We start from the raw sequence: 21,581 nt of genomic DNA on the forward strand, positions 1-21,581 counted from the left end.
TGTTGTTTTGGGGAGGATGGGTATAGGGTCAGGAAGGTAGGGCAGTGAGCAGAGAAGAATATGAAGAAGTTTCCCTGGCAGTGGGTGTAGAAGAAACTGGAGTGACATGCACAGTCAGGAATTGCTGAGATCATCCACGTGAGAGGTGAACCCAGGGAGGCCTGAACTAGGGCAGAGGCAGCAGATAAGGTAAGAAGTGGGGAAAGGGTCCTGGAAGTAGAATCCATAGGACTCAGTTACTGGTTCAGTGGGGAAAAGCAAAAAAAAAGATGCCTGTTCCTGCCTGGGTGATCTTTTATTAGCAGAGAGAACTCAGTGTTGTAATTTCTAGCCTCACATAAGCAAGGTACAAGGATTCAGAATCAAAGACTGAAGATTCCCTGGGACACCCCCAGAAGATGTTCAACAGGGTGTTGGGAAGGTGGGAGGGAGTATCAGAGATTGGAGGAGGAACTCCCCACTGCTCTCTTGGGGGCCAAGTGAAGGAGTTACACATTCTGTTCCTTGGCTGGACAGGGTGCACCCCGCCCTGAGGGCGATGGCATTCATCTCATCTGTTGGAGGGACTGGTTCCTGACAGACTGGAGCTGGAAGTCTAGAACTGGGGCCACAGGAATAATCCTCTCTTTACACAGGGCTTTACTATTTTCAAAGTATTGGTTGTTGGTTGGTTGGTCCTGTTTTTAAAGATGGAGAATGGGCTCTGAAGGCAGGGAGTTGCCCACTGTTCGAAAGGAATTCGCAACAGAGCACTTAGGACTACTCCTACTACTAATAGCAATGACTTCCATTTCTAGAGCACTTACTACTGCACTGAGTTAAATCCCTTAGGAACACGAGTAATACTGCCTGATCCTCCTGACCCTATAAAGTAAGAACGACAGCAGGAGGCAGAGGTGGGACTCAGACCCACCACCCAGGAAGCCAGACATTTCACGCCCGAGGGCCCTCCGCCCCCTCCCCGCCTCTTCGGTCCAGTCCGCGCCCCCTGCCTGGTCACTTCCCGTCCTCCGCCCCAAGCAGGTCCGCATTCTGGTCCGGGCCCTCTGCGGTCAGGTTGCCCCGACCCGGGTAAGCGCACTGGGCGGTGGAAGAGAAAAAGCGCGAACAGACGCGAGCGGCAGCCGGCGGCAGCAGGCCAGGCCCCGCGGCGCACAGCCATGGCCCCGCGGTGACCCACGAGGCGGGCCGGCTGGGGCAGGGGCAACGCGACCGGCAGCAGCAGGGACGGTAGCGCCGAGGCCACGGCCTCACGCAGAACGCGGGGCGAGGCTCCAGGGCTCTGCTGCGGGGCGGGGCCGCTGAGGGGGCGTGGCCGTGCCGGGCCGTACCAAGAGCTCGGATTCGCCGGGGGGGGGAGGGAGGCTGGCCCCAAGAGCGCGGGGCGCGGTTGGGCGGGGCGGTGCCCCCGACGGCCACGCCTCCACCCCCGCGGCCGGCGCGGGCGGTGGTAGCGTCTCAGTGGCGCGGGCCTGCGTCCTGCTCAGGTGGCCGCAGTGTAGCCGGGCCGCCCGTGGTAAGTGCGCGCGGTCGTGGTCGCGGACTTGCGAGGTCAGGGCGCCGGGGTTCAGGGTGCCGGGGTCCGGGGGGCTTTCGGCCGCTTCGGCTGCCCTGACCCTCGGCGCTAGGGCGGGCTCTCGGGCCGGGTCGCTGCGTGTCTCAACTGACGCTCGCGCGGGAAGTGCGGCTGGCTTCCTCGCTGGTGCTTCCCGGGGCGGCCTTTCCCCTCGAGCTGACCTCTCGCGGCGCCTTGAGGGTCGTGGTTTCCGCGGCCCAGGGCGCCCGACGGACCCCACGGCCGAGGGCCGAGTCTTGGCGTCAGAGCGCTCGGGCTCCAGTCTCCGCGCCGCCATCCTCAGCTAAGCCACTTTTCCTCTCAGAGACTCAGTTTCCCCGTCTGTACAATGGGCCTCAGGAGGAGGGCAGTTATTGAGGTAACTCACGTAGGAGACGCTCGATGAATGCGACTGGGACCCGAATCTGACCCTGCAGCATCAGGTGGGCTCAATCGAGGGCTCCGGGGAGCCTGCCAGCCCCGCCTCTCCTGAGAATCGCTCTGGGTGCGGGTAAGGGCATCCCTGGGGGGCAGTGCTCCTCCCGGGCACGTGTCTCGGTGGCAGCTGCGACACATCTTTGCCGGGCTCTGCTGGGCAGCCGTGACACCCTTAGCCATGACACCCTTAATAACTGGGTAAGAGGTCGAGGTCTCCTGGGAGGTGAGGGGGCTGCAGGGAACTTGACCTCGACTTTTTGCTTACATTTCTCAAGACCGTTGTGTAAGCTAGTGAATGGTACTGAAGAGTTTGGGTCCACTTCGGAGAACGTGGCTGCCTCCTTTTCTTAGACCCATAAAATACAGTCTTCCCTCTGAGCTTGGCCAAACTGGAGAATAGTGGTAGCGCCAGGGGAGACTGGGCTGGAGTGGGTAGTTCTGGTTTGAATCTTGGCCCCTTGACGGGACACTTAACTTCTTGGAGCCTTTGTTTCCTCCTCAAGGAGAATAGATGGTGATACAGCCCACTCTGCCACCCACACAGGGTTGAGGTTCTGAGGCTCAAAAGAGAGGGTCTTGGTCTTGGAGGGTGACATTGAGAATTGTAGTATTCTGTACGTGCGGAACAGTTAACTAACCGTCTGGGATCCAGTGTTCCTACTGTGCAGTGCTGTAATTCCATAGGCCCTCTCATTTGGGGACAGGACCTTGATTAACTACTTCCAAGTTCCGCCTGTACAGATCCCCTCTGAGTGGTTGTGGGGTTGGCTTGATCAGGAAAACAGTCCAAAAGTCCCAGTTGGTAGAGCAGCAAACTCAGAAGGGATCGCTTTCTTTTCTCTGTGTCCCTCTAAGGAGGTCTTCTTTTCTTTTTGAGAGAATGGGCAGTTCTTGAGCTTCTCATGATTTTCTTAGCAGCTGAGATGAGAAACTGTGTCATTGGGCAGAGAGCTTAATCATTGTCTCAATTGTCCAAAAAACAGGGCTGCATTTCAGAGAATGGAGTGTTAGCTTCCAGTTGTGTTGAGGTGTTGAAAACTTTCGGGGGTGGGGGTCTTAATTCTCCAAAATTCTTCATGACTAGCACTTGGAAAAAGAGCAGATAGGTTTGAGATGCAGGGAACCCCAGGGATATACTTCAGCACCTGAAAACAGGGTTGAACTCAGCCGACATGAGTAAGGCAGGTAAATACTTCTGGGTGGTACGAGTTTGTAAATGGCCACAGGATTTGTTGGTTGTCTGGCAAACCTGAAATTTTAGGATCTGCCAGTGACTCCCTTAACCCCTTGAAAATCAGGATCTGAGTTAGGTAAGTCCACCTGTGTTCAGGAGAGTATTTGGAATCAGAACCGCTTGGCACATCTAGAACATGTATTGGCTAGACCCATGGAACATTTCAGGTTAATAAGAATTTAGCTCTTAAGCAGTTTTCATTCCCCCCCACCCATGGAACCTTCCATGGTTCCAGAGAGCCCAGTTGCCCCTGCAGCATTTCTGCTTCCTTGTGTTTTAGGAAGGAGCAAAGCGCAGGATGGGGGGAGGAGGGGTCCAGGAACCTGACTTCCAGCTCAGGCACTAGCACCATGTGCCTTTTGGCAAACCACCCCAGGCCTATGGGCCTCGGTTTAGTGCTTTGGGATTTAACTTATATGTCAGATTCATTTAAAAATTAAAATCAGAAAAAAATGAAATGGAGAAATGGCTGTTTTTATAAAAATGTGTTTTTTTTCTGTTTCTAGAAATATTAAGTGCTCATTATTTAAAAAAATAAAACTATTAAGAAATATGCAGTGTAGTTAGTGAGCATCCCTCATAGCCTTATACGGAGATAAAAAAAAAAAATCACTGCTAGTGGTATAGTATACGTTCTCCAGATATTTTTTCACATATAAAAACATTTATTATCTAATTTGTTTTTACTTAAAACAACAGAAATGTGCTGCTATTTAATTTTACTATAAATTTCAAACACAAAGTCATGCTGTCAATCATACTGTTTTTGAGGCTTGCTTTTAATTACTTACCATGATATATCACTGTGTAAAGCTCTACCTCATTCTTTTTTCTTTCTACTTCATTCTTTTTTAAAACCGCATTCTTTTTAAAAATGACGGAATATTCCAGTAATTGGTATTATTGAAAAAAATGTGTTTTTTGCAGCTTTTTGCTCTTACGAGTTCTTCAGCAGTGAATAGCCTTTGTTCTTTATCTTTGTACGATTGGGCAAATATTTTTGCATTATGAACCCCTAGGAGAGCTGGATCAATGTTCATGAACTTTTCAAAGTACTCATTTAACAGATACTGAGTACTACATGCCAGGCACTATTTAGCTGTTGGAGTTACTTAGTAGTCAACAAAACAAACAAATCCTCCGTGGATCTAATCTCTTCCTGGGGGCAAACAACACACATGATTTGTCAAATGATGATAAATACTTTGAGATATAACTTTTTGTTATATATCAGGTTCATTTAAAAATTAAAATCCGCAAAAAAGTGAAATGGAGAAATGACTTTTTATAAGAAGCTATTTTTTCTGTTTACAAAAAAACTAAGTGTTCCTTACTTAAAAAAAAGACTCTTACAGAAATATGTAATATAGACAGTGAATGTCCTTCAGAGCCTTCCACTAAGACATTTCCTTTACTGAGAAAAATAATACGAAGGGGTGTGTGTGTGTATAGAAATGGTGTGACTTTCAGTATCACTGGGTATTAAACTTCCCTCCAAAAACATTCCCTTGTTATGTTCCCACCAGCAGAGACTCATGTTTTTAAATTCAGAATTCTCAGGTCGGTTGTGAAGATGAGCTGCTAATGGCAGAGATGCTTTTATTTAGGAAAAATTGTGCTAGCATCTGTGCTAAGTTTGTATTATGTATGCACAACATTGTGTGTGTGTGTGTGTTTTAATTCCTGTGATGACTCCAAAAGGCTAGTTTTCATACCCACTTCACAGCTGGGGGTGGGGGGCGCATCTCAGAGATGCAATCATTTGCTCAAGGCTAAGGGTGAAGCTGAAGCCTCACCCAGGACCGTCTGCCTCCAGAGCCCCCGCCTTCCTTTTGTGCTGTGTTATTCCTCCTTGCTTCCAGTACCAAAGCACCAATAAGTATGTCTGTCTTTTTTAATTAAAAAAATTTTTTTTTGGTGTGGGGGCCCTGGGTGGCTCAGTTGGTTAAGTGTCCGCCTCTTGATCTCAGCTCAGGTCTTGATCTCAGGGTCGTGAGTTTGGACCCCGCTTTGGGCTCTGCGCTGGGTGTGGAGCCTGCTTAAAATCCTCTCTCCCTCTCCCTCTGCCCCTCACACCCCGCCTCACACTCTCTCTGAAAGAAAAAAAAGAAAAGGATGGTTACCATAAAAAGCCATATGTAAATATTGTCCTCGGATGCAGGGAGGTGAATTGGGAGGGTGTGCAAGGAGAGCATACTCTCCCGGCTTAGGTGCCCCTAAGTATGTCTGTCTTGTATGTCTCACTGTACATTTCATTATAGTGTAAGAAACAAATGAAATGAGTATCTTAGGGAGATAGGTAATGCCAGTCCTCTATTATTATTATATAGGCTACAGAACAAAGCTGCTTTTTCTGTGCAGTTTTGTTGTCTGGCATTTGATAGAAATGTAGACTCACCAGGCAGGTGGGGAGAGGCTCCTGGGGCAGAGGTAGCTTACCGGCTTATACACACGTTGGCCCACGCCAGGCCTTCTGTCTTTAGCCATGAAGTGGGAAAAAGAATCCTGCTTCACCTGCCTCCTGGGACAGTTCCAAAGGTGTTTATTTTTCAGCAGTTAATTCTTCCCATCCTTGGCAGTGTTTCTATCCCTGTGGAATGACACTTCAAAAACCTATCTTTGGCCCTCAGGGTCCAAGCTTCTATGTTTAGGGCCCGGTTCAGGTACCTGGGAATTCTGACACGGCGGGGAACCAACATAAACAGTTATGGCGGAGTGTGTGGGGTTCGTTCTTGAGATAATGCATGTGAAGTGCTCGTCTTTGGTGCTGAGCCCACCGTGTGCACTCAGGGGAGCACTCAGGTTGAGCTGCCTTTATTTGGGGGTCATGCCAGCCTCCACAGAAGAAGTGACATTTGATTTGGGTCTTGAAGGGTAGGTAGGAATTCACTGAGCCCACCAAGGCACACCTCCCCCCGGGGGGTGTAGGGTGTATGGGGTGTAGGGTGTAGGTTGCGTGAGGCAAGGAAGCAATCGGGGCTTCTCTGAAGGAGTCTTGTGAACCATGCTAAGTGATGGGAAGGCTTTTAATTATTTATTTACTTATTTATTTAATATTTATTTTATTTTAGAGAGAGAGAGAACATGAGCAGGAGGGGCAGTGGGAGAGGGAGAGAGAGAATCTTAAGCAGTTTCCACACTCAGTGTGGAGCCTGAGTTGGGGCTCCATCTCACCACTCTGAGAGCATGCGACCTGAGCCAAAATCAAGAGCTGGACGCTTCACTGACTGAGCCTCCCAGGTGGGAAGGCTTTTCAATAGGTCGATGACGTGACGGGCACAGAGCAGCGTATTCTTGTATTGGCTTTTCAGACTTTCTTACTGTTAGTATCCTCCTTTCTGGGTGAATTCATCATTTGGGAATCTTACTCTGCTTCAATCTGTATCCTACTGTTTCAGCGTTCTGTATCCTCAAGGTGTTTTTCCTTCTCCCAGCCCCCTCCCCAGGTGAGGTGTTTACGTTAGTTGTGTGGTGTACCTGTCGGGATGCGTGCGTGTGTGTGTGTGAAGGTGGTGGAGGAGTCCCATGGGGCAAACCATGGCTCTTTGAAGGCTGGTCTGTTGGTTGGGTCCCCTGGAGCCGAATTCATCAGCTGGTTATGCCTGATGCTGGTTGGTGTGGCAAGTCGGTTAACACTGGAGTAGGTTGTGAACAAAGCACCTGGGGGACCCAGTCCTTCTTCTGGGTGTCTTGTGGAGAAAACTGCTGATGTGGGGGTCTTGTTTCATTTATAAAGAGGTGACTGTGGTGGGGGAAATCTCCTTTAATTGGGGTGCTGGAGGGGAGAGGCATTCTGATCTTTGCTCAGCGTCTGTACCCAGAGAATCAGACACACACAGCTCAGAGAATCAGACCCATGCCTCCCAGAAACGAATCAGTTTCAAGGCCAAACTGGACTATAGTGGTGGGCCAAACGGTGGTGTCATCAGCCATGGATTGTTTTTTCAGAGAATTGGATTCTTTAAGAGATCCTATGGTAGGGAAATAGAATGGAAAAAGTTGGCTTTTGTTACCTGGTTGTACTCACAGAGAAAGATGGACTCTGTGGGGTGTGCCCTCTGATGTGTGACTTATGTAATTTGCTTCTGGGTGAAATTTATGAATTATGTTTAGTCATTTTTTTTATCTCCCCTCATTTTATCTTCAGTGCCTTTTCCTATAACCCCCCCCGCCCCGCCCCGCATTTACCAAGCTCTGCCTTCCACATGACCTGTTCCTTTGGTGCTCACGTAACAGCACTGTGACCTTGTGGTACTTCGATCCTCGCTAGCACACAACATCATTGCATTGGGTAGGCTGGGTCTGTACAAAGGTTTGAGGGCTGGGTAGGAACATGTGAACTTGTGCTCACCTCTGAATTCAGAGGCGTTGACTCTATCCGTAGGTCACCTGGGGTCGGTTTCCAACACTGCAAACAGGGATGGTGGTTCTTGAATACATGGGAGAACCCGTCAGCCAATTGTGCCCGGCTTCTTCTAGGGGTAGGGTTTAGATTGGGACACATTCCAGGCATCAGCAAGTTTTCCCATCCGGATTTGCAGTCCAACGAGGAACAGCATTTGTTGGTTTCAGTTAAGGGTTTCAGAACCTTTGTTATTGTTTAAGAAACCGAACAGTGTCATGTGGACAGGTTGGGCGCAGGGCTTTATGTAATATGATTCGCAAACTCTAAAAAGTTGGTTAGCATGGCAACAGAGATGAAACCTCCCATCCCACCTGCGGGAACCCTCCCCCGCTGTCCCCTCCCGCCCCAGCTCCTCGCCAGTAATGTCTCTCTCTCCCTGTTAGTGACCTCACGGTCTTCCTGGTCCCTCATGCTCTAAACACAAAAGACCGGTTGGCCTCTGCCTTCCTCTTCATTCTGGGTTTCCACCACCATGCAGTCCTGTCTGTTTTTCGTCTTTGGCTCGCTCTCTCCCGCCCTGCTGTGGTGTTATTGTAGCCCCTTCATTTTCTGCCGCGCTCGCCCCTAATTGGCCCCCCTGAGTCCATAATTCCTTCCCACTCCTCCCACTGCTTCTCAAGATCCATCCACGCTGGATTGATCTCCAAGCCCCGCTTGTATCACCCTTCCTTTGCTCAAAGATTGATGTCGCTGTCAGATTGTTTGCTGATTTTCCCTTCCTCCCCCGTCTGCCCCCCCCCCAAAGGATACGGAAGTGGCTGGTAATAGAAGGAGCCTAATCCTCCCTCCCCCTAATGGCAGTATGGTTGGAACAGAATGTGAATTCATTGGGAACAGGGAACCTCCCCATCATTGCCACAAGAGTAAGCCAGTGCATGGTACCAGGCCAGTCATAAGGTGGGCACTCACTGGATGCTAACTGGCTGAACAGGGGAGAGAATGGGCGAATGAGTGATTATGACTTCTCTCTCCGTAGTCTCTTGCTTCCTCCTGCGTATGGACTGAGCCCAGATGTCAATGTTGGGTCTGATCTGTGTCTTTCAAGATTACTCTGAGGTGCAATATGAATTTTTGGGAGGATTTTAGTTTTCCATCTAGGTATGACAATTGAAATGTCTCAAGTTCCTCCTGCAGTTACTAGTTTATTCAATAATTCAGTAATGAATCATTTTATAATTGAAAAAGAGAAGGAACTTGGGTATCTCCCCCATAGTATTCTAAGTCTCTCTACATACTTCCAAATCATTACCTGGAGGCCAAAAACCTGAATCAATGTGTTTACTTAAAAAATGCTACTGAAATTAATAAGAGGGTTCTAGTGTAACCCTTGAGTGTCTGTTGTATGTCAGGTCCCGTGCTGGGTATTTTGTGTCTCATGTAGTCATCAGAACACCGTGAGGGTGGTCAGTGATGGGCCCGAGGCTGAGTGATCATGTGCCTAGGGTCCCATTGTGTGGAGGTAGCATATCTGGGGTTTGAACCAAGGTCTGTCTACCTACAAGACCCATGTTCTTTCATGGCCCAACTGGGTTTTAAGTTAGTTGAATTCCAAGGCCAACACACTCCTCAGCCAAACCCCAAACCAAGGAAATAACTAAAAGCTGAGAGCCTAGTAATTGAGAGGACCCTGGGAGGCAGGTAATCGTATGATAAGGCAGTCAAGGGCAGCTGTTGGATTAAGCACAAAACTCAGTTCAGAGCTTCCTAGAAGGCAAGCCAAAGAAGGATGGGATTGAACAGCAAGCATTATTGGGAAAAGGAAGCAGGTCAGTTTAGCACGAGAAGCACTTTTCTCTGGGCCTTTATCCGGGGCTTATTGAATAAGGCAGTGGGCAGCAACTTCCATGCCCAGCAGGTGTTTGTAGACCACCTGTGAGTACCAGGCCCTCTTAGAGGTGCTGGGACTGCACTTGTGTGTGGACAGAACCAACAGGATGATGGTGGCTCAGGCCCCCGGCAGAGGGAATATTCCATACAACAGAGGAGCATGGCCCACAGGGAGCCCTTCCTGGGACCCGCTTGGGTAAGTGCAGAGAACTTGTCTCTATTGTAATACTGTATGGGCAGACCTTTGGGGAATGGGAGCAAGAGAAGACTCTTGGCGGGATGTATTCCTGCAGGCAGAGGGGGAAAGCAGGAGAACCTGGGAAAGTGGGTGTGGAGAGTCCCTTTGCCAGAGGTTGGGAGGCAGGCAGGCCACAGTGGAGGTCATGAGGCTCTTAGCACATTCCACGTGCAGCGTCCTGCCATTGTGCTGGGAAAGTTGAAAGGCCTGGCTTGGCTTCTTCCCCTTAGTGAGTGACCATAGCAGAGCCAAGAGGTGTCAGAAGGCTGTACTGATCCCGTTCCAATGCTCCCGGCTGAAGGGCCAGCAGGCTGTACCTTTAAGTGCGAGTGATGACTTTGGCCCGGGATATTGTGTTGATTTAGCCATTCGGCAGCTGTCAGCCAAGTGCCTGTGCGAGGCCTCCTGAGCACCGGGGGCTCAGAGACTCAAGGAGCTCCCGCCCCACACCGGCCTCTCCCGCATCTCCAGGGGTGGCTTAATTTTGAGCAGCACTGTCACCCGATGGTACCGCTGGGATGTTAACTGCCAGACGCACCCCAGGTCATTCAGCGAAGCAACTTCGAGCTATAACTTTGCCCTGTTCCGTAAAGGTTTTGCAGGGCAAAGAAATGGAGGAGAGGGTGGTTCTGATGCCCGCTGGTCTGGGTTTGAAGCCTGACTCTACCGCTTATCCGTTCCCTGCCTTTGGACAAGGTGCTTTATTCTCTGTGGTGATTACAGTTCCCGTACCTCAGAGAGTTGTTGTAAGGATGAAATGAAATGGGAGAACGTCCTATTTCAGGGGCTTAATACATGTTAATTGTTACTACAGGTAGTATTTAGATATAAATAGACGAGGCAAATAGAAAGTGATGGTGGGGGACCTAGGGTTATGGATAGTGTGTGGCTGCTAGTGGCGCTTGGAGTTTGTCCAGAGGTTCCCGATGTCCAGAGAAAGAGGGGAAGACAAATCAGGAACGCGGAGTGACTGCTGATGGGTACGAGGTTTTCTTTGGGGGTGATGGAAATGTTCATGAATTAGATAGCAGTGGTGAGCGCACAGTGTGGGTGAACCACTGAGTTGTGTGCTCTAAAATGATGAATATTATGGTACGTGAATTAGATCTCCATTTTTAAAAATCCAGTTACTAGGCCACAAGTCCTTGGGGCGCCTGGGTGGCTCACTTGGTTAAGCGTCCAACTCTTGGTTTTGGCTCAGGTCGTGATCTCAGAGTCCTGGGATCGAGTCCCGAGTCAGGCTCTGCGCTAAGCAGGGAGTCGGCTTGAGATTCTCCCCCTCTGCACCTTCCCCCGCTCACACCTTCTCTCTCTCAAATGTATAAATAAAAAAAAAAGGCCACGAATCCTTGAGCCGCTGGACTCCCGCTGGCTCTGCCCCCAGCTGCCCGTCACCTCAGGCGGGTTGTGCGCACCTGCAGCAGACACGTGCACGGCTCACCACGTGTCTCTGAGCTTGCCTGCATTTCTTAGCCCTCTTGAGAGGGGGTGACGTGTGTCGCTTCCAGCCTGAAGGATTGAAGAACGGGGGCTGATCCCTCTCACAGGCTTCCTCCCATCACAGCAACTTGGAATTTATCCTTTGAGGTCGTGGAGTCACATGGACAGAGCGGCTTGCCCTACTGAGTCCCCTTATGGGAGCCAAGAGCTGAGCAGAGTCACCTGGCCTTCGCCAGACATTGCGTCACGTTAGGCGGTGAGCTCCTCCTTGGGGTGTGTGTGGGTGTCAGAGGAAGACACCTTTTCCCAGTCCGGTGGCCTAGAGAAATGTCCTCCCTGCCCCTCCCCTAGGTGTGTCGTGTGATGTGGGTCGCCTCTTTCCCAGCAGGAAGCCACAGCAGTGCAGTGGGAGCCGTGGCTTTCGCAACCCGTGCAGGGGCAGCTGCCTGTGGCCAAGTACACAGCAGCTGTCCTGGCAACATCTGTCAGAGGGCGGCCTCAACTGCCAGCCCCGGGAGCACTTCGCGTGACCCAGTATCCCAGGTGACGGCACAGTGTAACGTCAGCCCAGCACCAGAGGATTTTGTGTTTCACCCTCGAAGAGAATGTGGTCGGGGCAGTAAGAAACCGTTATTAGCTAATGGTTTAGTGCTGACGAGCAGTCTTGTAAATGGTCTGATCATCGTGGGTGCTTTTATAGACACCACAGGATGGTCCTCTAGCATCTGATTATTACGGACTTGCTCATGTTGTTGTGAGTTTTTAATAACCCTTTCCCCCAGATCTTGTGGCTTAAAAGCATGGCATGAGTCCACAGACACAGATCACGGAAATGACCTCGGTACACATTTGATCTGATGCGCAGCATGGCCGAATGTCAAGGTGAAGCACGGGTGGAGCGGGGGGTTCCACACAGTGCCATCTGAGGCCTCAGCCCCATGACAGTCTCACCTGACCTCTTGTTAATATTGGCCTCCTGGGAAGGGGATGCCCACGTCCCCGTCACAGTCTACCGTCAGAACCCTGGCTTCCTGTCCTCTCGTAGGCAGGATGATGGGTTGTGAAGCCGCTTGGCGGACAAAAAGAAAGCCTACTGCCTGCTCTGGATGTGGAGCTGTTGCCCAGAGCAGCCTTATGTGGCTACCTGGTCCTCGCTGCCCTAGCGCACTCAGGTTTTGCTGAATGGCACAGCCTACTGCTGGCCGAACCTAGGGTGACCCAGCATGGGACCTCACTGGGACCACTGTGAGCCAGGAGTTGGACCACCCCCGGGATCATGACCTGAGCTGAAGGCAGACACGTCACCAGCTGAGCCACCCACACGCCCCCAAGCCATACCTCTTGATCCTAAGTTGTTCTTGATCAGGTGAGAGAAGGAGATGGGGAAGGAAGGAACTTTCCTACAAGGCAGGTGCTGCTTCCTGCCGTCACTGAGCATGCGTAGGAAGGAGCAGGGGCAGATTTTATGAAGGAAGTGGCACGTGAGTTCATTGTTGAAGACACAGCTTTGGTGGCTACTATAGGAAAGGGAAGAACATTCTTAGGAGGAAGAACAGTGAAGAAAGAAGAGGCAGCAGTGTGGAAGATGTGTCTAGGGAAGCTGATGGGAAGACCTTGCAGGAAGGATGCCGCTGGGTTATTTTTAAAAATTTTTTATTTTTAACCAATTTTTGACTTACAGAGAAGTTGCCAAAATGGTGCAAAGCGAGTTTCCTTATATTTTTCACCCAGCTTCCCTTGGTGTTAATATCTTATAAAATTATAATACAGTTACCAAGACTAGGAAATTAACATTGGTATGGTATTATTAACTATAAACCTAGGGTGGGCAAACTTTTTTTTTTTTTAAAGATTTTATTTACTTGAGAGAGAGTGAACGAGAGAAGGAGTGTGGGGAGGGGCAGAAGCAGACTCCCCGAGGTCCGGGATCATGACCTGAGCCACCCAGGCACCCCCGGACAAACTTTTTCCGTAAAGAGCCAGGAAGTAAATACTTCAGGTTTCGTGGGTTGTAAGATGTCTGTCACAAGTCCCCAACTCTGGTGTTTTAGCAAGAAAGCAGTTGTAGGTCATCTGTAAATGATTGAGCATGACTATTCTAATAAAACTTTATTTTCAAAAGTAGTCTGCAGCCTGAGTCAATGCTTGACCATAATTTGCCAACCCCTGAACTAAACAACATCCCTTATTAAAATTTTACTAGTTGTTTTTCCACTAACGTCTTCCATCTGTCCTAGGGTCCTGTCCAAGATCCTGCCTTGCACCTAGTTGTCATGCTTCCGTAGTCTCTTCCCATCTCTGACAGTTCCTTCGCCTGTCCTAGCTTTGTTACCTTATAGAACTCACCCCAGTTGGGGTTTGACCAATGTTTTCTTTTGTTTGGAGGGAGGTAATGCATCTGTGGCAAGAAAACCACCAAGATGGTGCTGTGTCCTTCTGAGTACATTGTCTCAGGGGGCTCATTACTAGTGACATCTACCGTGATTTCTTGGTTGGGTTGGTGTCTGCAAAGCTACTATTTTCCTCTTTGTAGTTAATAAGTATCTTGGGAGAGAGAACTTTGAGACCGTGCAAATCCTGTTTCTCCCGGGACTTTTGCCCACTAATTTTAGCACATCTACTGGTAGGTCTCGTCTGCAATAATTCTTACTGGGGATCTGTCTAATGGCAATTCCCTATTTCCCTCTTTCCTCCTATATTTATTAGTTGGAATCTTGTGAGGAAGAGCTGTGCCTTCTCTCCTATTGCTTTATTTATTTGATTATTTATATCACTATGGAGTCATGGGTATTTATTTATTCTACTGTTCAAAACCCAGTACTAGCGGTGAACAATTCAAAGAGGAAAAATTGAGGAAACAATCCCATTTACCGTAGCATCAAAAAGAATCAAATACTTGGAAATAAATTTAAACAAGGAGGTGGAAGACTTTTCCACGGGAAACTACAAAACGTTGCTGGAAGAAAATAAAAAAAACTTAAATAAATGGAAAGACATTTTGTGTTCATGGACCAGAAGTCTTAATATCATTAAAATGGCATTACATCCCCTGCCCCCAAAACAGAACACAATTCAGTGCAATCTCTATCAAAATCCTCATGGCTTTTTATGCAGAAATGGAGAACCTGATCCTAAAATTCCTACAGAATTTCGAGGAACTTCAGATGGCCAGTCTTGAGGATGAAGAACAAAATGAGAAGACTCATACTTCCTGATTTCAAAACCCACCAGAAAGCTACAGTAATTAAGGCAGTGTGGTGCTATTATAAGGACAGACCTATAGGTCAATGGAATAGAATTGAAATCCAGAACCTAATTCATACATATATGGTTAAGTGATTTTTGACAAGAGTACCAAGGCCATTCGATAAAGGGAAATAGTCTTTTCAACAAATGGTGCTGGGACAACTAGATATCCACATACAACAAGAATGAAGCTGGTTACTTTACACCATATACAAAAATCAACTCAAGGTGGATCAAAGACCTAAACAAATGTCAAAGATATAAAACTCTTAGGAGAAAATATAGAGGTAAATCTTAATGACCTTGGACTTGGCAGTGGTTTCTCAGATATGACACCGGAATCATAGCAACAAAAGAAAAAGCAGATAAATTGGACTGTTTTGAACTGAATGTTTGTGTGCCCCTAATATTCGTATGTTGAAATCCTAGCCCCTAATGTGATGGTATTAGGTAGGGCTTTGGCAAGGTAATTAGGTTATGAGGGTGGAACCCACATGAATGGGATTAGTGCCCTTATAAGAAGTCACAGGAGAGGGGGGTGCCTGGGTGGCTCAGTCGGTTAAGCAGCCGACTCTTGATTTTGCCTCAGGTCATGATCTCAGGGTCCTGGGATTGAGTCCCACATCAGGCTCCTGCTCAGTGGGGAGTCTGCTTGAGGATCCTCTCTTTCCCTCTGCCCTTCCCCCACCCCCCTCTAAAAATAAATAAATCTTAAAAAAAAAAGTGACGGGAGGGCTTGCTTCCTCTTTCTGCTTTCTCTCATGTGTGAATATGAGAAAGCAGCTATCTACAAGCCGGGCAGCAGGCTCTCACCAGACACTGGATCTACTGGTGCCTTGATCTGGATTCCCCAGCCTCCAGAACTGTGAGAAATAAATGTTTCTTGTTTAAGCTGTCTGGTCTAGGATATTTGTTAGAGCAGTCTGAGCTAAGACATGGACTTCATAAAAATTAAAAAACTTTGATGCATCAAAGGACCCTATCAAGAAAGTGAAAAGACAGCTCAAATAATGGGGAGAAGTATTTGCAAATCATATATCTGATAAGGTTCAAGTATCTAGCATATGTAAAGAACACTCATAACTCAACAACAAGAAAAAACAACCCAATTGAGAAATGAGCAAAGGACCTGAACAGATATTTTTCCAAAGAAGATACACAAATGGCCGCAAGCACATGAAAAATTCTCAGCATCATTTGTCGTTAGGGAAAGGCAGATCTAAATCACAGTGAGATACCACTTCACACCCACTGGCATGGCTATTTAAAACAAAAACTAACCAGAAAAAAATAAACTGATGTTGGTGGGAACATGGAGAAATTGGAACCCTTGTATGTTGCTGATGGGAATGGGAAGTGGTGCATCCACTGGGGAAAACAGCGTGGCAGTTCCTCCATGCATTAAGCATAGCATGACCACATGACCCAGCAATTCCACGTCCAGTTATCTACCCAGAGAATTGAGAACAGGCACTCACACAAAGGCTTGTACGTGAATGTAGCAGCATTATTTGTGATAGCCAAAAAGTGAAAACAACCCAAATTCCATCGTCTAATGAATGAATAAGTAAAGTGTGGTAGATCCGTACGTCGGACTAGTAGTCAGCCGCAAACAGGAGTGAATGGCTGACACCTGCTACAATATGGTGAAGCTTGAACACGTGATGCTCAATGAAAGAAGCCATTCACAAAGGACCTGCTGATCGTATGATTTCATTCATGTGAAATGTTTGTAATAAGGAAATTCACAGAGACAGGCAGTAGATGAGAGGTTGCCAGGGGCTGGGCGATGGGGATTGATTGCCTCCTGGGTACTGTGTTTCCTTTGGGGTGATGAAAAACTTCTGTAACTAGGTGGTGGTGACGGTTGTGCGTCATTTAAAAAAAATTTTTTTTAAAGATTTTATTTATTTGTCAGAAAGAGAGAGCACAAGCAGGGGGAGCGGCAGGCAGAGGGAGAAGCAGGCTTCCTGCTGAGCAGGGAGCCTGATGCAGACTCGATCCCAGGACCCTGGGATCATGACCTGAGCTGAAGGCAGACACTTAACCCACTGAGCCACCCAGGCATCCCAGTTGTACATCATTTTGAATGTACTCAATTTAAACTATACACTTTAAGATGGCAAATTTTAGGTTATGCGTATTTTGCTACAATAAAAAAAATACCGTAGAAATGAATTACACCCCCCCCCCATCCAAGAACATTATTTATTTGGGTGCTTAAATTGCTCTAGCTTTAGCCATCAGGACCTCCATTGAGATGTCTCCTGGTTCAAGCCCCGTGTTTCCTTGAGCTTTTCCTTAATTTACAGCACTAGAGACGTTCCAGGCTTATCTTTTGTTTTCCCATGCACCAGCCCTGGAACCAGCTAGTTCTTTAAGAAGCCCTGGTTCCTTTTATTGGAGAATGGTCTTTAGAAACCAAAATGTGGGTGCTCGGTGACAATGCTGATTTTCACTCTGATCTGCGCCAGAGAATAGGAATGGGAGGGACAGTAATCCAGCATTTTTTGTGTGTCTGCAGTTTCCCCCATGTTACTCTCCCATAGCCCTGTTAGAGTTCTCCGCGGTGGTGATACTCCACTTTAGATAGGAAAGTGGCTGAGGGATGTTGAGATTTGCCCAAAGTCCTAAAACTATTAAGTGGCAGAGCAATTTTGAACTGGTGCCTTTCCCCCTAAAGCTGTGAGCCCACTTTCCCTTCAGGCCCTTCTGGACGCTCTTCCCCCCCACCTTTCTATGACCTGCCATTTTGTCCCTCCCTCGGTTGAGAAGCCCTCCCTAGCCACTTGGACTCACACCAGCCTCACCCAGCTGTGAACTGGCCCTGGCCATCTGTACTGTTCATTCTGGCAAGGAAATAACCACCACTTGTGTCTCTTCATGGGAGGGGCAGAGAACATTCCCTGACTTAGTTTGTCCTCGCTTATATGGCCAGCACAGTGCTGGGCACATAGCATACTTGATGGATGTGGAAGAGCCGCTCTTTAGAATGAGTGGGGTGTTTCACCTCAAGGCAGTTTTACCTTTGACCCTTGTCTTCTATGTCCTCAACCACCAGCGTGTCTGTGATACTTCACAGAATGTTTCCACAAGCATCATTGGTGCAAAAGCCAGGCAAGGACTGATAGCCCATCTCATTGGCCAAGCCTCAGTGAGGGGAAATGATTTACTAAGATGGTGGGAACCCCAAATTTGGGTCTCTGAACTCCCACCAAGTCCCACACCCTTTTCATCATGGCCCTCTGCCCGTTTGGCTACTAATACTGTTTTATAATCAAGTGGACTAGAGAGAAATCAGAGAAAGAAAACAGAGCTGGGGCTATTTTGCTCCCCTCAGTGTTACGGTCCCTTCTCTGTGAAACCACTTCTAGCTAGAAAAGTCATGATTTTGGTTTTTTTAATTATTATTTTAAAAGATTTTATTCATTTGAGACACAGAGAAAGAGCGTGTGCACAAGAAGGGGGAGGGGCAGAGGCAGAGGGAGAAGCAGGCTCCCTGCTGAGCCAGGAGCCCAATGTGGGGCTCGATCCCAGGACCCTGAGATCATGACCTGAGCTGAAGGCAGATGCTTAACCATCTGAGCCACCCAGGTGCCCTGAAAAGTCATGATTTTAGTAGAAGCTCAAATATGACTTTTGGAAAGTAACCTTGGTTTCCTTTGCTGTGACAGAAATAGAGGACTCCCAGAGTCAGTAGACGAGGCAGAAGGAGGGACTCCCTTTCTTTAGGGGATCCTGGAATGGGGGGGCATTTGAAATTTTGACCTAATACTGTCATCGTGGAGGAATACATGAAAGGTAGGTAGGTTTTTGTTTTGTTTTGTCTTCCTGCTAAAATAACCCAGGCTATTCTTCACGCCAGAAGACAGGTGAAGTGGGATAAAGGTGGCCATCCGTTGCCATTCTGACTGGTGGAAGTTGGCAAAGACTGAGCTAACCGTGTCTACAGGTGGTAGACCAACTGGGCCGGAGGGGCACTGGGCCTGGCAGGAGTTCAGGGTCCCAGCCTGCGAGGCCAGAAGGGCTGTTGCAGCACCTTTTAGAGTGACTGCAGGCCTTCTGGGCTCTTCTGTGCCTGCCCTCTGCCAGGCATTGTCTTCTGTCCCCCTCGCAGTAGCCTCTGGGGCCTTTGTCACCTCCCCGATCAAGGACAGTTGAAAGATGTTGCATGGGAACTCACCCTGCTCCTGTTGGCCCCAGGGGTAGCAGTTGAAGGAGGGGAGCTGGTCCCTCCAGTTCCAGCTCAGCTGGAGGCAAATCTCTGGGCAAGCCCTCTGGTCTGGCAGAATTGGACAGATTCTGGGAGTTCTAGACCTCAGAACCCCAAGTTTAACTTTCCCCTCAGTAAAGGTTGGGTTTCTCCAGAGCTTTTGGGTTTCTCCAGATCGTATTCTCTTAAACTCTTAAGGAAATCGAAGAGCTTCTGGAAGTCACCTAGACTGGCTTCCAGGGGCCAGAGCCGAAGTATTCTGCCATGGATGTACATTCTCGTAGCTTGAGCACACCCAGTACGCCAGGCACAGAACGGAACAGTTGTTCCTGTCTTCGTTATGCAGGATTCACCCTGCACACGTTTTTGTCTTTCATAATTCCGCCAACAGCCCTGTGAGGTAGGTAGTAATATCCCCATTTTATAAAGGAAGAAACGGAAGCTCAGAGAGGCTTTGAGATTTGTGTGTGTGTGATGATGTCATGACGTAAGGAGTTTAAACGTATCTGTTTCCAGACACCACTGGTGGACATGATTATTGAAATGTGCTTCCCCAGGACTCCTTCCTCCCCGTGCCACCCACTGCCCTGCCTTTGATGGTCTCTCCCCGGGAAGGGCTCCGGGGGCTGAGGAGCAGCAGGTGGGGAGTGGAGTGCTAAGCGGAGGAACTTGTATGTCCCCAAGCTGTGGTCCTCGGGTTAGTGTAGGATTGTGACCCTGGGCCTGCACCATCTCACGCACATCTTTCCTACTTTCTACCACTAGGGGTCTTATTTCCTGGGAATGGTTTCCATCACTGAGAAGGCCTGCCTGGTCTGCACATCCATCTTTCCAGTTTCTTCACTCTTCCGCCTCTCTGGGGCACAGGTATCATGGCCTCCCCTGGTACTTAGGGTTTGCTTTTTACTTCTTTTCCTCCCAGGCTTCTGTGAGCATGGTGCTTTATGAAGTTGCTCCCTTCGCTCTGGGTCAGCAGGGGGGTCTCGTGGAGGGAGATCTCCAGAAAAATGTTGAAAATAAATTGCTTTTTTGGAAAGTAATTTAACAGCCTTCAAAATATTTATTCCTTTTGATTCAGAGATATTTCTAAGATATTTTCGGAAACTCCGTTCTAAGAAAGTAGTCAGAGGTGCACAAAGATTTATTTTGAAAAGCTATCAATCATGATTATCATGGCATTGTTTATAATGGTGAAAATATCCAGCAAGCGATTCTTATGTTCATAGGCTAAGATAACGTTTGAGAATTTATCATGTTCACAATTTCATACGTGAAAAAAAAAGGACAAAATTATATGTAGTATAAAACCAATAATGGTAAAAAGGAATTTATGATATACATATGAAAAACTGGTAGAACAGGGGCCCCTAGTTGGCTCAGTCGGTGGAGCATGCGACTCTGGATCTCAGGGTTGTGACTTCGAGCCCCACATGGGGTGTAGAGATGACTTTAAAATCTGCAAAGAAAAAACCAATACAACAAAAAACTGGTAGAAGAAAAATAACTAGTACATGTTTGGGTTACTTTCTTTTACTTCGTGTTTTTAAATTTAGCATATGTTTTTCAATGATCATGTATTTTGTTTTAAAGATTTTATTTATTTGAGAGAGAGAACAAGTGGGGAGAGAGGCAGAAGGAGAGGGACAGGCAGGCTCCCCGATGAGCAGGGAGCTGGACACGGGACTCGATCCCAGAACCCTGAGATCATGACCTGAGGTGAAGTCAGACGCTTAATCGACTGAGCCACCCAGGAGTCCCTGATCATGTATATTTTTAACTTGTTTTATTTTGAAGTAGTTTCAGATTTACAGAAAAGTTGCAAAAATCGTGAATTCTTGAATACTGTTTACTCAGTTTCCCCAAATATTAACATTTTACTATGTTTTATTCTCTCTCACTCTGTCTCTCTCTCTCTCTCTATATATATATACTTTTTTTTTTAGATATTTTTTTCCCTGATCTACTTGAGAGTACGTTACAGATAGGGTGCTCATTTACCTCTAAGTACTTCGGTGTTTACTTTCTAAAATTCAAGGACGTTTTCTTACAGAACCATAGTACAATAATTCCCACCAGGAAATTCACATCGATACACTATTTTTCTGAATGTGGAGTTTATTCATATTTTGCCATTCACGTCTCTTATAGCAAAAGAAAAATATTTTCTTCCTTTTTCTTTTCCTGGCCCAAGGTTGCATTTAACCATAATCACTCTTCTATGCCCCAAAGCAGTTCGTTATTTTATCATATTTGCCCTTGACATTTTCCAAAAAGTCAGGCCATCACTTTGTAGCATGTCCCCCAGGGTGGATTTGTCTGCTGATAAGACAGTGATAAGATTGAGATTGTGTATTTTTGGCAGAATATCACAGAAATGGCGTTGTGTCCTTTGGAGCACCATAGCAGGTGGTAGGCAATGTCGCTGGCCCAGGATTGGAGCCATTACCTTTGATTACTTGGTTATGGTGATGTCAGCCCGGTTGTCGTCTGTAAAGTGTTGTTTTTCCCTATGCAATCAGTAAGTTTATCATCACACTTTGACCCACAAGTTTTAGCACTTACAATCCTTGCTGAAATGGCTCTATCACCATAGAGGTTGCCAGTTGGTGATTTTCTAAGTCTTTCATTTTCTTAGTTGGTATTCTACTGTAAGGAAGAACTTTCTTTATTCACCCAGGTATTTATTGATTCATGTATGTATTCATATCAGTATTGACTTGTGTGCTCTCCTTTTGTCCTCATGGTTCTAATCTGTCACTCTGGGATTTATTTCGGTGCTCACAGATTTGGCTAGTGGGGACCCCTTCCAGGACCCTGTGTCCTTTTGACACGTCCCCTGTCATTCTTCCAGCCCTTCTTTCCTGGTTGGCACAGCAAAGTGATCCAGACTCAGTCACTGCTTTTCCTGCCCTAGTTCTGGAGCCCGCCATTCCTCCAAGGAGCCCCGGTTCCTTCCGATGGAGAACGGTGTTTAGAAGCCAGGAT

The 21,581-nt window shown here is 47.7% G+C and overlaps 1 protein-coding gene across 2 annotated transcripts in view; it reads left to right on the plus strand.

Annotated features, from left to right (window-relative positions):
- Positions 1 to 651: 651 nt before the first annotated feature.
- LOC110589943 (NADPH--cytochrome P450 reductase) overlaps positions 652 to 21,581 on the plus strand; it is a 60,594-nt gene continuing 39,664 nt past the window's right edge. Inside the window, exon 1 of one of the 2 annotated variants that reach the window (XM_021700608.1) lies at positions 652 to 1,071. The gene's annotated coding sequence lies outside the window, so the exon portion shown is untranslated. Of the gene's footprint in view, positions 1,072 to 1,406; positions 1,517 to 21,581 lie in introns of those variants that run through there. The other variant, XM_021700609.1, reaches the window with a different exon arrangement.

Source organism: Neomonachus schauinslandi, chromosome 5 (genome assembly GCF_002201575.2).
Source record: "Neomonachus schauinslandi chromosome 5, ASM220157v2, whole genome shotgun sequence".
Lineage (NCBI taxonomy): Eukaryota > Metazoa > Chordata > Mammalia > Carnivora > Phocidae > Neomonachus > Neomonachus schauinslandi.